Source organism: Lissotriton vulgaris, chromosome 1_1, assembly GCF_964263255.1.
Source record: "Lissotriton vulgaris chromosome 1_1, aLisVul1.2, whole genome shotgun sequence".
Lineage (NCBI taxonomy): Eukaryota > Metazoa > Chordata > Amphibia > Caudata > Salamandridae > Lissotriton > Lissotriton vulgaris.
In genome coordinates, this window is record NC_141685.1 from 2073892062 (window position 1) to 2073905235 (window position 13174).

Sequence of the window (13174 nt, forward strand, 5' to 3'; positions counted from 1 at the left end):
CACATATTTCATCACTCATGACATGGTCAATGACATGACTGATGCCATCTCAAATGACATCACTAATAACATCATTGATTATATCATCCAGTGATTGTGAGTGTTTCCTGTCTTTTGTGCTAAACGTATATACTAATGTACCACAAAAGTTAAATTAGTAATCTTTGTGTACTACTAATGAGTGATTCCATTTTAACTTTGTTTATGTGACTGGGTATCTGTGTGTGAGTGGGTGTCTGGATAACTGTGCAGCTGTGTGAGTGGCTGTATGGGTATATAAGTGGGTGTCTGAGTAGCTGTGTGGGTGATTTAGTGGCTGTGTGAGTGGTTGTATTGGTGAGTGGGTGTGTCAGTGGCTGTATGGATGGGTATGGATGGGTAATTCAGTGGCTATTTGTCGTTGGGTGGGGTGTCAGTGACTATATGTATGAGTGAGTGGGTGCCTGAATGGCTGTATGAGAGAGTGACTGGGTATGTAAGTGGCCGCATGGGTAAGTAAGTGGCTGTTTGAGTGAGCATTTGGTTAAGTGAGTTGGTGTGTGAGTGGCTATATGGAAGAGTGAGTGTCTAGGGAATTGGGTGTGTAGGTGAGTGGGTCGCTGTGTGAGTGGTTGTATGGCTGTGTGAATGGGTATGTAAGTAGTTATATGGGTGTGTGAGTGGTTGCGTGGGTGAGTGAGTGGCTCTGTTGGGAGGTTGAATGGGTGAGTGGGTGTGTGAATGGTTATATAAGTGGTGTCTCAGTAGCTGTATGGGTGAGTGTGTGGCTGGATGGGTGAGTGACTAGTGGCATGATCATAGACTATGAGTGAGTGGGTGGGTGTGTGAGTGGTTCTATGAATACATTAAGGTGTTATAAGTATTGGTATTGGTCCTTGACACTGAGTGTGTGAGTGCATGAGTGTCTCAGTAGTTATATGAGTGTCTGAGTAGGTTTGTAAGTAGGTGTTAGAGAACATAAGTGGGGCTGTAAGTGGCTATATGATTGAGTCGGTCTCTGAGTAGGTCTGTGAATCTCCGAGAGGGTCTGTGAGTCGGTTCATGAGTTTCAGTGTAGATCCGTGAGTGGGTAAGAAAGAGTATGATTGATTCTTTAAGTGGTTGTATGAGTGTCTGCGAATGGGTGTACATGACTGCGTTTGTCTATGAGTCAGTGCATGAGTGAATGGGTTTGTGAATGGTTGCAAGAGTATCTGAGTTGGTCTGTGAGTGGGTGCATGAGTGCTTGGGTGGTTTCTGTTCTTTTCTGCTCATTTTGTGCTATTTTTCTGCCCACGTCTGACCTTTATTTTGCCTCTCTCTGCTTGTTGCTGGTCTTTGCTTTGCTTCTTTGTGGTCTTTATTCTGCCCCTTTCTGCTCATTTCTGACCTTTAAATTTTCTGTTTCTGCTAGTTCTGATCTCTATTTTGCTTCTTTCTGCTGCGCTTTATTTTGCCTCTTTCTGCTTACTGTTGGCCTTTATTTTGCCTATTTTTGCTAGTTTCTCACTTCTATCTTGCCTCTTTCTGCTCATTACTGACCTTTATTTTGCCTGATTCTGCTCATTTCTGGCTTGTATTGTGCCTCTTTCTACTGACTTGAGGCCTACATTTTGCCTCTTTCTGCTTGCTGCTGCCTTTCTGTTGCCTCTTTCTGATCATTTCTGATTTCTATTTTGTCTCTTTCTTTTCATTGCTGACTTTATCGTCTTTCTGCTCCTATATTTCATATGTTCCCAATAATTTATTTTTTAAAATAATATTTGGGACTCACGCCCTGGGGGATGGGGTCGCCATGGTCCAAAAAAAAGAAAAAGAAGGGGGACTACACAGCCCCCCTTCTTAATTTTTTTTTACCTAAAACCGAGATCGGGCAGGAGGCCACGCCCGCTCCCTGCACCATTTTGCTAATGCACTCCCTGGCACGTTTGCAGAGGGGGAAGTAATTCTCCTTGAATACTGGGGGTCCCTGGGGGTCAAGTAGCCCACCAGGAACCTCCAGTATGCGCCAGGGGGCTGCATTGCAAAAAGAGGTGTAATGAGACCATGCCCATTTTTACACCTCTCTGCAACGCAGCCCCCTCGTTCATAGTGGAGGTTCCTGGTGGGCTAGTTGGCCCGCAGGGACCCCCCAGTATTCAAGGGGATGTAATACCCCAATTTAGAACATGCCAAAGGGTGTGTTTGCACAGTGGTGAAGGTAGAGGCGGGGCTTGAGGTGACGGATTGCACCACTCTGCAAACGCGCCCCCTGGCGCGTTTGCAGAGGGAGAACTAATTCCCCTGCAATACTGAGGGTCCTGGGGGCCAACTAGCCCACCAGGAACTTCCAGTATGCACCAGGGGCCTGCTTTGCAGAGATGTGTAAAGAGGCCACGCCCCTTTTTACACCTCTCTGCAACGCAGCCCCCTGCCACATACTGGAGGTTCCTAGTGGGCTAGTTGGCCAACAGGGGCCCCCAATATTCAAGGGGACTTAATCCCCCAACTAAAAACACGCCACGGTGTGCGTTTGCACAGTGGTGAAGGTAGGGGGCGGGGCTTGGGGTGATGTGTGTGCAAACACGCCCTGTGGCGCGTTTTAAGTTGGGGAACTAATTCCTCTTCAATCCAGAGGTCCCCTAGGGGCCAACTAGCCCACCAGGTACCTCCAATAAGCGCCACGGAGCTGCGTTGCAGAGTGTTGCAAAAAGGGTCGTGGCCTCTGAACACCTCTTTGCAAAGCAGCTCCCTGGCGAATACTGGAGGTAACTGGTGGGCCAGTTGGCCCTCAGGGGACCTCAGGATTGAAGAGGAATTAATTCCCCAACTTAAAACGCGCCACTGGTGTGTTTGCACACATGTCACCTCAGGCACCGCCCCTTTCCTTCAGCATTGTGCAAATATTCCTCTAAAATGAGCCGAACTACAAATTCCGATTTACTCACCTGTTATCAGGAGTGACCGCAGTGCTGCAACTTTAAGCCCAGTACTGATCCTGAAAAGTAATTTTAATCGTACTTACCAGTTACTTGAATTTCCTTCCATAGGAATCCATTGTGTGGTTTTCACCAGAAAAGTTGCTAAGTGTTGATTTTTGAAACGTACAAATATTCCTCTAAAATCAGCTGAACTACGGATTGCGATTTACTCACCTGTTAGCACAAGAGAACCAAGTGCTGCATCTTTTAGCCCAGCACTGACCCTGAAAAGTAATTCTAAGCGTACTTACCAGTAAGTTGTATTTCCTTCCATAGGAATCCATTGTCTTGTTTTTAGCAGAAAAGTTTCTAAGTGTCTATTTTTACCAGCTAAAAATATTCCTTAAAAATTGCCTGTATGACTTAAACGCATTCTTTCGACTGGTTACAGGAGAATCACCCATGCTGGATCAAGGATCCACCACTGTGTAAAAGAAAGTAACGTTAACACTACTGATAAGTGTTGATTTCTTAACATAGGATAACATTGGTGATTCTATGTGAAAAAGTTTCTAAGTGTCAACTTTTAAAATACAATAATATTCCTTAAAGTTCGCTACAGTAACCAAAACGCATTTACTCAACTGTTTACAGGAGTAGTCCTAAGACTAAATCTAGGATTCAGTCCTGTGGTTAGAAAAGTAATCCAAAAAGTAACTAATTGCATTTGACTGGAAATTCACATTGAGCTCAATGTTGCATTCTGTCTGAAATTGTGTTGTGCATTGCAACAACTGAAACTACAGCACTTAAAAGTCTATTGTTTATTTGCAAAGTATTTAAACTAAAGTAATTCATTCTGAGAAAGTATATTTTGTAATGTAATGGATAATGTAATTTTAATGTCATTTAAAAAATAAAATATCTAAAAATAAATAGTTTTAAAAAAATGTAGTAAATCAGTATCAAAACAAATAAATATAACAATTAATACATTTAAAAATTGCCTTTTTTTTGTCCTCATCTTGCGATAACTGTATGATTACGGAGTTTCAGGTGTCTGCCTCTTTTTCTTTTCCGACACTGCCCCTCGATCTCTCTTGTCTGGGGAGTTTTTATCTTCCTCTTGTTGGTTTTTGAGGAGTTTCCTTTACTCGTTACATACCATTGCTTCTGATTTGGAATGAAGGGAGCTAATCAACTTGACTACTCCAGAAGATGTATCGCGTTAATCATAGGACTTATATTTAGGTCTTATTTGGGGTTTAAGAAACTTTCAAAACTACCCCGGAACTTAAATCTCTTACTTACATTTCCTATCCTATCAAGTTTGTTAATTCTTATAGCCGAATTCAGCCAGTCTGCATGAGTTGGGCAAGAGGATCCTATCCATTTGATACAAATTTCCCTCCTTGCAAGAACTATTAATACAAAGAGAAGATTTTCTTGCCCTTTAGTGAGCCCCCCTCATTTCCAGGATCTACAATCCCAAAAAGGGTAAGAATTATACTTACAGTTAGTTGTTTGGACAGGATAGTGATCAGGGTCTTACCAACTTGGTCCCAGAATTCTTTCAGTCGGGCGCTGCTTTTAAACATGTGGATGTCGTCTGCTCTTTCTTCTCCACACTTAGGGCATTTCTTTATTCCCGCATTTTTAAATTTAGAGAGTTTTCTTGGTGTCCAAAAAGCCCGATGAATTGTATACAAATGGTTCCTTTTCAAGGCCGCGGATTTTAAAGTTGACCAGCATTTTGCCACAGATTTTTCCCAGATTAAGTCTAGATCTGCTGTTAAAATGTCTTTCCCCCATATTTGTGTTTCTATGTTAAGATTTATGTCGTTGGCCGTTATCAGGGCCCAGTACCATTTCTCTACTTCTTTTGGTATTCGTGTTGTTTTAACCATATCGTTTTCCAGATTATCATTACCATTTACACTGGGGAGAGTCTTGGACCAACTATGAATTTGGTAATATTTTAATTTGGATAGTGTGTTGTTAGTCAACACTTGAAGCTCTGACCATGTTTTCAGGTTCGGACCGTTTAGTATTTGTCCCCAATACTTTACGTTGGCTCTTTTTAGTGAAATTGCAAGAATATCTTTTAGGCATTCAGGGGTTCCAGGGGAGTCCCAAATAGGGGCCCATTTACTGTAGTACGATATTTTCAGGATACCTCTAATTTGTGCCCACATCTTTGCTGCATGTCTTAGTGTCTTAAGCTTTATTTTTTTAAAGTACTTGGGATGTCCATACTTAAACAGTGCATGATCATCTGATTTTGTAATTACTTGCAAGTAGGTCAGGTAATTATCGTGACTTTTTAGTAGTACTTTGATGTTCTTGAATTGAAAGGCTCTGCAGTATTCTACCAAGTCTGGTCTGGCCAGCCCTCCATCTTTCTTGCACCTCCTAATCTTTTTCCAAGCAATCCTCGTGCCTTTTGCTGCCCATATGAAACTTGTTATGTCTCTCTGTGCTCGCGCTAGCTCCGTTTTTCCAAACTCCATTGGTATTGCATTAAATAGGAAAGTGAACTTTGGTAAGATAGTCATCTTGATTATGTTTGACCTCCCAATCAAACTCAATGGTAGAGAGGCCCAAGCCTCGAGCAGTTTTCTTACATCTCCGGCTACCTTGTTCAGATTGCGTTGTGTAATCTTCTCTATATCGTGATTCACTAGGATTCCTAGGTATCTGATTTCATTTTTTATGTAGTTACTTTGAAAAGAAGTGTTCCATGTCATGATCTCCGTTTTCGTTTCATTTACCAGGTATGCTGACACTTTCCCAAATGTTCCTAAAGTTTTCTCGATTGTATCCTTGGCTCTTAGATAGTCATCCGTAAAAATCATTAAGTCATCTCCATATAGTGCGATTTTCTTCTCCCATGTGCAATGTTTAAATGGAGTGATTTTTTTTGTTATTTCTTAGCTTGTTCGCTAGCGGTTCAATGTATAAATTGAATAGTAGAGGAGAAAGGGGACAACCCTGCCTCGTTCCTCTGCTTATATTTATGTTTTCTGTTAGACTACCATTTATTAGAACCTTAGATCTTGGATCCTTATATATTTGATTTACCATATGAATGAAGTTTGATCCTAAGTTGTTTTTGACCATAACTTTCTCAAGGAATGTCCAGTTGACCCTATCGAAAGCCTTTGCAGCATCAACAGTAAGTATGGTAAGAGGAGTTTTCTCGTGTGTTGCAATATCTATTGCAGTTAGTAACTCTTGTGTGACTTCATGTAGATTTCTCCCTTTGATGAATCCTTTTTGATCCTGGTGCAGCAGTTTTGATAATAATTTCCCTAACCGATCTGCCATTATTTTTGTAAATATTTTATAGTCAGCGTTCAGCAAAGATATTGGACGATATGACTCGCATTTGGCAGGGTTCTTTCCGGGTTTCAGGATGATTGTAATTATGGCGTCGTTCCTGGAGTCTGGTATAGATTTCTGTTGTGTAAGAATTATATTAATTAGTTTGGTTATATGAGGAAGTATGGAATATTTTAGTATCATGTATAGTTCGTTCGGTAGAGCATCAGGCCCTGCTGCCTTTCCTTTTTTCAAACTTTTAATGGCATCCGCCACTTCGTCTTCTAGGACTTCTTTGTCTAGGACTTCTCTTTCGTCTTCCGTAAGTTTTAGGAGCGCAGCATCTTCCAAGTAGAAGTTAATCTTTTGATCTGATGGATTTATATCTTCCGTATATAGCTCTTTAAAGAATTTCCAAAATTTTTGCCTGATACTGTTTTCATCGGTGTTAGGAATAGTTTGATCATCCGGAATTATGCTTCTCACTTTGTTTCTGGCTAGATCTGTTTTAAGTTTTCATGCCAGCCATTTTCCACAACCTTCACCATACTCATGCCTTGCTAGTTTGCTGGAGTACCGTTTTTTTTTCCAATCTTTCTTCCAAAATGTAGTCGATTTTGTCTTTTTGCGTCTGTTTTTTTTTAAGAAGGTCTTGTTTCCTTACCTCCTCTTGTTCTGTGGATATAGCGATATCTAGGGAGTTAATGTCACTTTCCAAATCTGAGATCTCTTGTTTTAATTGCTTATTTTTATGAGCCCCTAAACTCAGAAGTTTGCCCCTTATAACAGCTTTAAAGGTATCCCAAGTTATTTGTTCTGTGGTACCTGATGCGTTTAATTCAAAAAAGTTATTTGTTTCTGTTTCCAGCTCCCTTATTAACTGCTCGTCTTCTAGCAAGGCTCTCTCGACTGTGAATCTTCTTTCAGTTATTTTTTCTGAGACTTGTAATGCTAGTTGTACTGCCGAGTGATCTGACAGATGAGCTGGTAGGTGAGATACTCTTTCCACTTTCTTTGATAAATCGTTACTGATTAGAAAGAAATCGATCCTGGATTTATGCCCCAGTTTTTTTCCAAATGTCTACCAGATCAAGATCTCTTTTGTAGATCCCAATCCATTCTCTCATTTTTTTCAAATTAGTCTGTCTCCCTGGTGGTGATCTGTCTAATTTTAGATCCATCACTAAGTTGAAATCACCTCCCAATATTATGGGAGAGGTGGCTAGTAGTAACTGCGAGTATAATTTTCGCAACGGATCGGCATCATCCAGGTTGGGTCCATAGTAACCTGCAATGGTGATGGGAGAATTTCCTATTTTAACGCTGGCTATGGCCCATCTGCCTTTGCTGTCTACTTCTGAGGTGGTTACCATTGCTTTTAAGGATTTTTTTAAAATTATCGTGATTCCCTTGATGTTACATTGTTGTGTAGTGCAAATAAGAGTATCTACCCACCATAAGTTCTTAACAATTTGGTCCCATTCTTCCTTTAACAGATGAGTTTCTTGTAGTATTATTGTCTCGCTTTTTTCAGTTCTGATGTATTCCAAGATTTTGTTCCTCCTACTTTTTGTCCTTAGACCATTTACATTCCAAGATAAGATTTTTACGTCCCTACTTGTACTCCCCATTTGTTCTGTTCACGTGTTGCAATTTCTTGTGATGTATAACTCCCATTTGTTTTAGTTTCCTGAGTTTTCGCAGATGAGGAATTTTTTGTTTTTTTTTCCCTATTTTGCTCCCCACCCTTTTCCGTGTAATTTTATGCTTTCTAAATTGTGCTTTAAAGTTGCCCTCCCCGGGGAAGCCTCCATCTTCTTCTCCTTCGGTTATCTTCATAACCCTTTTGGCTTCCCGTTCCCATCCCCGTGATTCTTATCTATATACAGTTAAAAAGAGTTAATTGGTTGGTTGTAGCTCCTTCATATTTTGTTATATTTTGTTATATACTTTGCACTTGAATAAGTTTTGGATTATATGTATTTTCCATTTAAGTTCTTTTTTTTGTGATATACCTTCTTTATCTAAGGTCGTATAAGGTCGTTTAACTCAGGGGTTCCTCTGAACGCACTTGATCTCTAATTTGCTCTATCAAGGTTTTCACCTCTTCTGGCTCTCTCAAATTACGCATTTTATTTCTCGACATGATGGACGGGGAAGATGGCGGCTGAGTAGGAAGCTCAGTCGGAGAGCTCCCGGAGCACCCGTGATTCGGTGGCAGTAGCAGTTGGAAAGGCTCCCACAACGGATGAAAAAGAAAGAATGCACGGAGCATAATAATAATTCAATAGTTTGTCACTTTGACCAGGCTCTATAGATCCTCCTACCTCCTGCAAAACTTGTCTAGGAATGGTGTTTTCTCTCGGGTCTCTCTCTCCTTCGTCTGGCTGCGGGGTGGCGAGTGAAGCTCGGTATCCTTCGCGTGGTGGCTCGGAGGAGGGTGCAGCTTGCTATCGGAGGTTCCAGAAATCGCCCGACAGAGCAGACGGGATTCACAGACCGGGTAAGATTGAACAGAAACCCGGAAACCGCGCTGAGGTTGGGGAGCGGTTCTACAAGTTGAGCGCTGCAGTAAAAGCAAAGTCGCGCTGCCGCCGTGCCTCCGGAAGACTGAGCTATCAGTTCCGGGGCACGAGCGGTAGAGTCAGGGAGGAGCGGTCGCTGAAACCCGAGCACAACAGTGGAGCAAAGTCTGTCTCTATCATAGCCTCGACCGTAGCAAGCGGGCTCAGGGACGACTTACAGAGCACAAGAGTCACAACGTGGCAGAAAAAAGCATATGACAATACGATAGAGTGTAGAAACACAAAAACAAAAGGACTAAAAATTGCTGTTTCACATAGAAGCGACAAAAGGGGAACCAATAACATTAATAAATCAGAGAGGGTCTGGACATCGAGTAATCTGTTTTGCATAGCACAACAAATTAGCATATGCAATAATTCCAACAATTCTAATAGTCAGTTCACTGCTCAGTTTTTTCAGTTTTGTCAGCCCTATCAGCATTGTCAGCCTTGTCATTTTCCTTTTCCAAAAGAAAAAACTTCTACAACCAATCTGCATATGAGTAAACTCATAAAACCAGTACAGGAGGAAAAAGAGGAAAAAGAGGAGGAGGCACCTCAAGAGTTAGAGAAATCTCTGAAAAAAAATCGAGGGGAATCTAAAGAAGTATTAGAACTTCAGCATTCAGTAAATCAGATCAAACAAGTAAAATCTTTCTATAGTCTGCGCAATAGGAATTTCTTGAGCCAAGAGCAATTCCCTAAAGGCATTACTCCGAGAGTGAGCAGGAAAAGACAAAAAACCTTATCCAAAGGTCACCTCAAGAACACCTCAGAGAAGGAGGAAAGTAAATTGGAATCTGCACAAAGATCTAAAATAAAAATAAAAGTCACTCCATCCCTAACTTATTTTAAAATTCAGCAGCAAAGGCCGAACCCACAGCCTCTAGCTTCCTCACAAACACAATCCACTCCAGAAGTTCTTAGGGGCGAGAAAGAGGAGGCTATTAAACTTGCAGACGCTCTCTCTTTGGAAAAAGAGAACCCACGAACGATCCCTCTCCGAGTCGGAAAAATAGGTTCAGGCAGCGTAAGGAAAGGGAGAAAACCCAGAAACAAGAAAAAGAGCTTGGTAGAAAACAAGAGTTTGGAAGATATCTGGAAAACCAATAAGGGAAGCAGAACAGAAGAAGGAACTGAAGTTCATATGGCGGAGGGGGGTACTGAGACCTCTGTTGCAGCAGCACATATAACCGCAGAAGTCGAGGACAAAGAAGAAGACGATGCGAGTTCTCTAGGAAGCCATAAAGATCCCTCAAAAACCCATACAGATGAACTTCTTGAGAAAATATGGACAGAAATGAAAGAGAAATTCTCCATTTCAGAAGCAAAGCAAAACAAAATTCAGGAAGTATGCGAGAAACTAGACAGCAAGTTAAACGCACTAGGAGACAGAGTTACGGCAGTGGAGAGCGAAGTTGCAGGTCTAGATAAAAAGGTGGAAAAAAAACAGGAAGGAAATTAACTCCTTAAGATCAGAAAACAAAACCATGAACGAAAAACTGGAATCCTTGGAGAATCAAACAAGGAAAAACAACATCAGGGTTCTAAATGTGCCGGAGAATCAAGAGTGCAAGGACATTAAAGCATTTGTAGTGGCACTTCTGGTAGAACATTTCCCATGGGCAGATAAAGGGGTACTGGAAGAAGACATAAAGAGAGTACATAGAGACCCTTACGGAAAGTGCAAAGAAAGAAAAACCCCCAGGAAGATCTTAGTCAATTTCAAAACATACATGCTGAAAGACAGGATCTTGGGAGAGGCACTGAGAAAAGGAACCTACAACAAAGACAGTTGGACCTTTAAAATAAGATCTGACATGTCAAAAGCTTCTCAGACCAGGCAATGGGAACTGGGAAACTTAATGCCAGAACTGCAACAATTAGGTGCCACGGTGCAGATGAAATTTCCACCATCATTACGCATCATGTGGAGAAATAAAATGCGTAATTTGAGAGAGCCAGAAGAGGAAAAATTGCCATTTACAAAACCTTTGAAATTCACTGAAAAAAACATAGGTTTCAGGCCTGATATAGTTAGGAATTATCATTTGAAAAACCTTTGAAATTTACAGAAAAAAACATAGGTTTCAGGCCTGATATAGTTAAGAATTAGCATTTAAAAAACCTTAGAAATTCACTGAAAAAACCATAGGTTTGAGGGGAGGTATTGTTAGCTGAACATTTTACTCGTACAAAACCATTGGAATTCCTCCAATATAGTTAGTTGTACTAACTGCATCTCGCGTGCCCGCAATCCACTGCTGATGATGTCACATATTACATCATTCATGACATGGTCAGTGACATTACTGATGACATCTCAAATGGCATCACTGATGACATCACTGATGACATCATCCACGTGACAATCAGATACACCTCATCATACACAATATCAAATATACTTATGAACATATATCGACATTACACACCAGCACACATCCTAATCACTTATGAAGTCATCCTACTCACTTATGCAAACAATGCATCATACTTACTTTTACTTAGCTACACACTTATACAAACACCACTTAATCTATTCATATAGATAGTAACTCATACTTAGTGTGTTATGAAATCACTATTACAAGTATACAGTTATCCATATAGTCACTCATACAATCACTGAGTCTTATGTATTATTATTTATATACAACAACTGACACATACACTGCCTTTTATTTTTCTAGTTTGTAATAAATATAACAATTAATACATTATAAAATTGGCTCCGCTCCTATCCTGAAAGTTACTGGGTGATTTGTGAAGAAAGCCGAGAAAAGGGGGGATCCCAAAACGTGTTTTCCCCATTCAATTTTCCATAGGTATCTTTAAGTGGGGCTACAGCCCGAACTGCTGAATGGAATTATACCAAATTTGGCAAAAAGGTTCGGTTAGCAGATTACCCTTTTTGTTAAATGGTGTAATTCCGTGCAGTAGTTCCTGAGAAAATCAAAAGTAAAATCATAGCTATATCTTTGGAGGATGTATGACGTTACAACGCATACAATCACAACAACCTACCATTACAACAAAACTATTACAACGCTACATCCATTACAACGCATGCTATTACAACGCATGCCATTACATCCCAGATGCTATTAAAACGCATACCATTACAACGTATGTATGGGTAAGTATTTCATTTATTTTATTCATATTAATTAAATTCTAATATTATTTTTTAAATAATGTAATTAATTTTTATTAATAATCTTAATTTTAATTAAGGGGTTAAAATTACAATTATAACTCCAGGGGGGTGTAATAGTAGGGTAAGTGTTGGATAGTGTAGGGGTTCAAATTACTATTCTAACTCCAGGGGGGTGTAATAGATGGGTAAGTGTTGGATAGTGTAGGGGTTAAAACTACTATTCTAACTCCAGGGGGGTGTAATAGTAGGGTAAGTGTTGGATAGTGTAGGGGATAAAATTACTATTCTAACTCCAGGGGGGTGTAATAGTAGGGTAAGTGTTGGATAGTGTAGAGGTTACAATTACTATTCTAGCTCCAGGGGTATAATAGTAGGGTAAGTGTTGGATAGTGTAGCGGTTAAAATTACTATTATAACTCCAGGGGGTGTAATAGTAAGGTAAGTGTTGGAAAGTGTAGGGGTTAAAATTACTATTCTAACTCCAGGGGGGTGTAATAGTAGGGTAAGTGTTGGATAGTGTAGGTGTTAAAATTACTATTCTAACTCCAGGGGGGTGTAATTGTAGGGTACGTGTTGGATAGTATAGGTGTTTAAATTACTACTCTAACTCCAGGGGGGTGTAATAGTAGGGTAAGTGTTGGATAGTGTAGGGGTTAAAATTACTAATCCAACTCCAGGGGGGTGTAATTGTAGGGTAAGTGTTGGATAGTGTAGGGGTTAAAATTACTAACTTAAAATAAGTTTAATTAACCACTTGGCTGCTAAGGGGTATTCCCGTCCTGCGCTGATCATTCTTTTTTCCCATTATACATGACGAGTTATCCTTGTCATGAGCACAGCTCCAGTGTGCCTCATGACGAGTTCACCTTGTCATTAGCATCCAAGTGGTTAATATTGTTTTTTTTAAATAATTATTAATAATGTTAAATATTAATTTAATTAATTAAAATAATTAATATAAATGTAATTAATTAAAATAAAATAAAATAGTTAATATTAATTATTAAAATACTTACCCATACTTACGTTGTAATGGTATGCGTTGTAATAGCATCTGGGATGTAATGGCATGCGTTGTAATAGCATGCGTTGTAATGGATGTAGCGATGTAATAGTTTCGGTGTATTGGTAGGTCGTTGTAATAGTTGTGTTGTGATGGGTGTTTCCCATCTATGGACGAAGTACGGTACACATACGGTACGCGTACCTTCCGAGGACTTTACGCGTACCATTACGAGAACAAGCTGCAT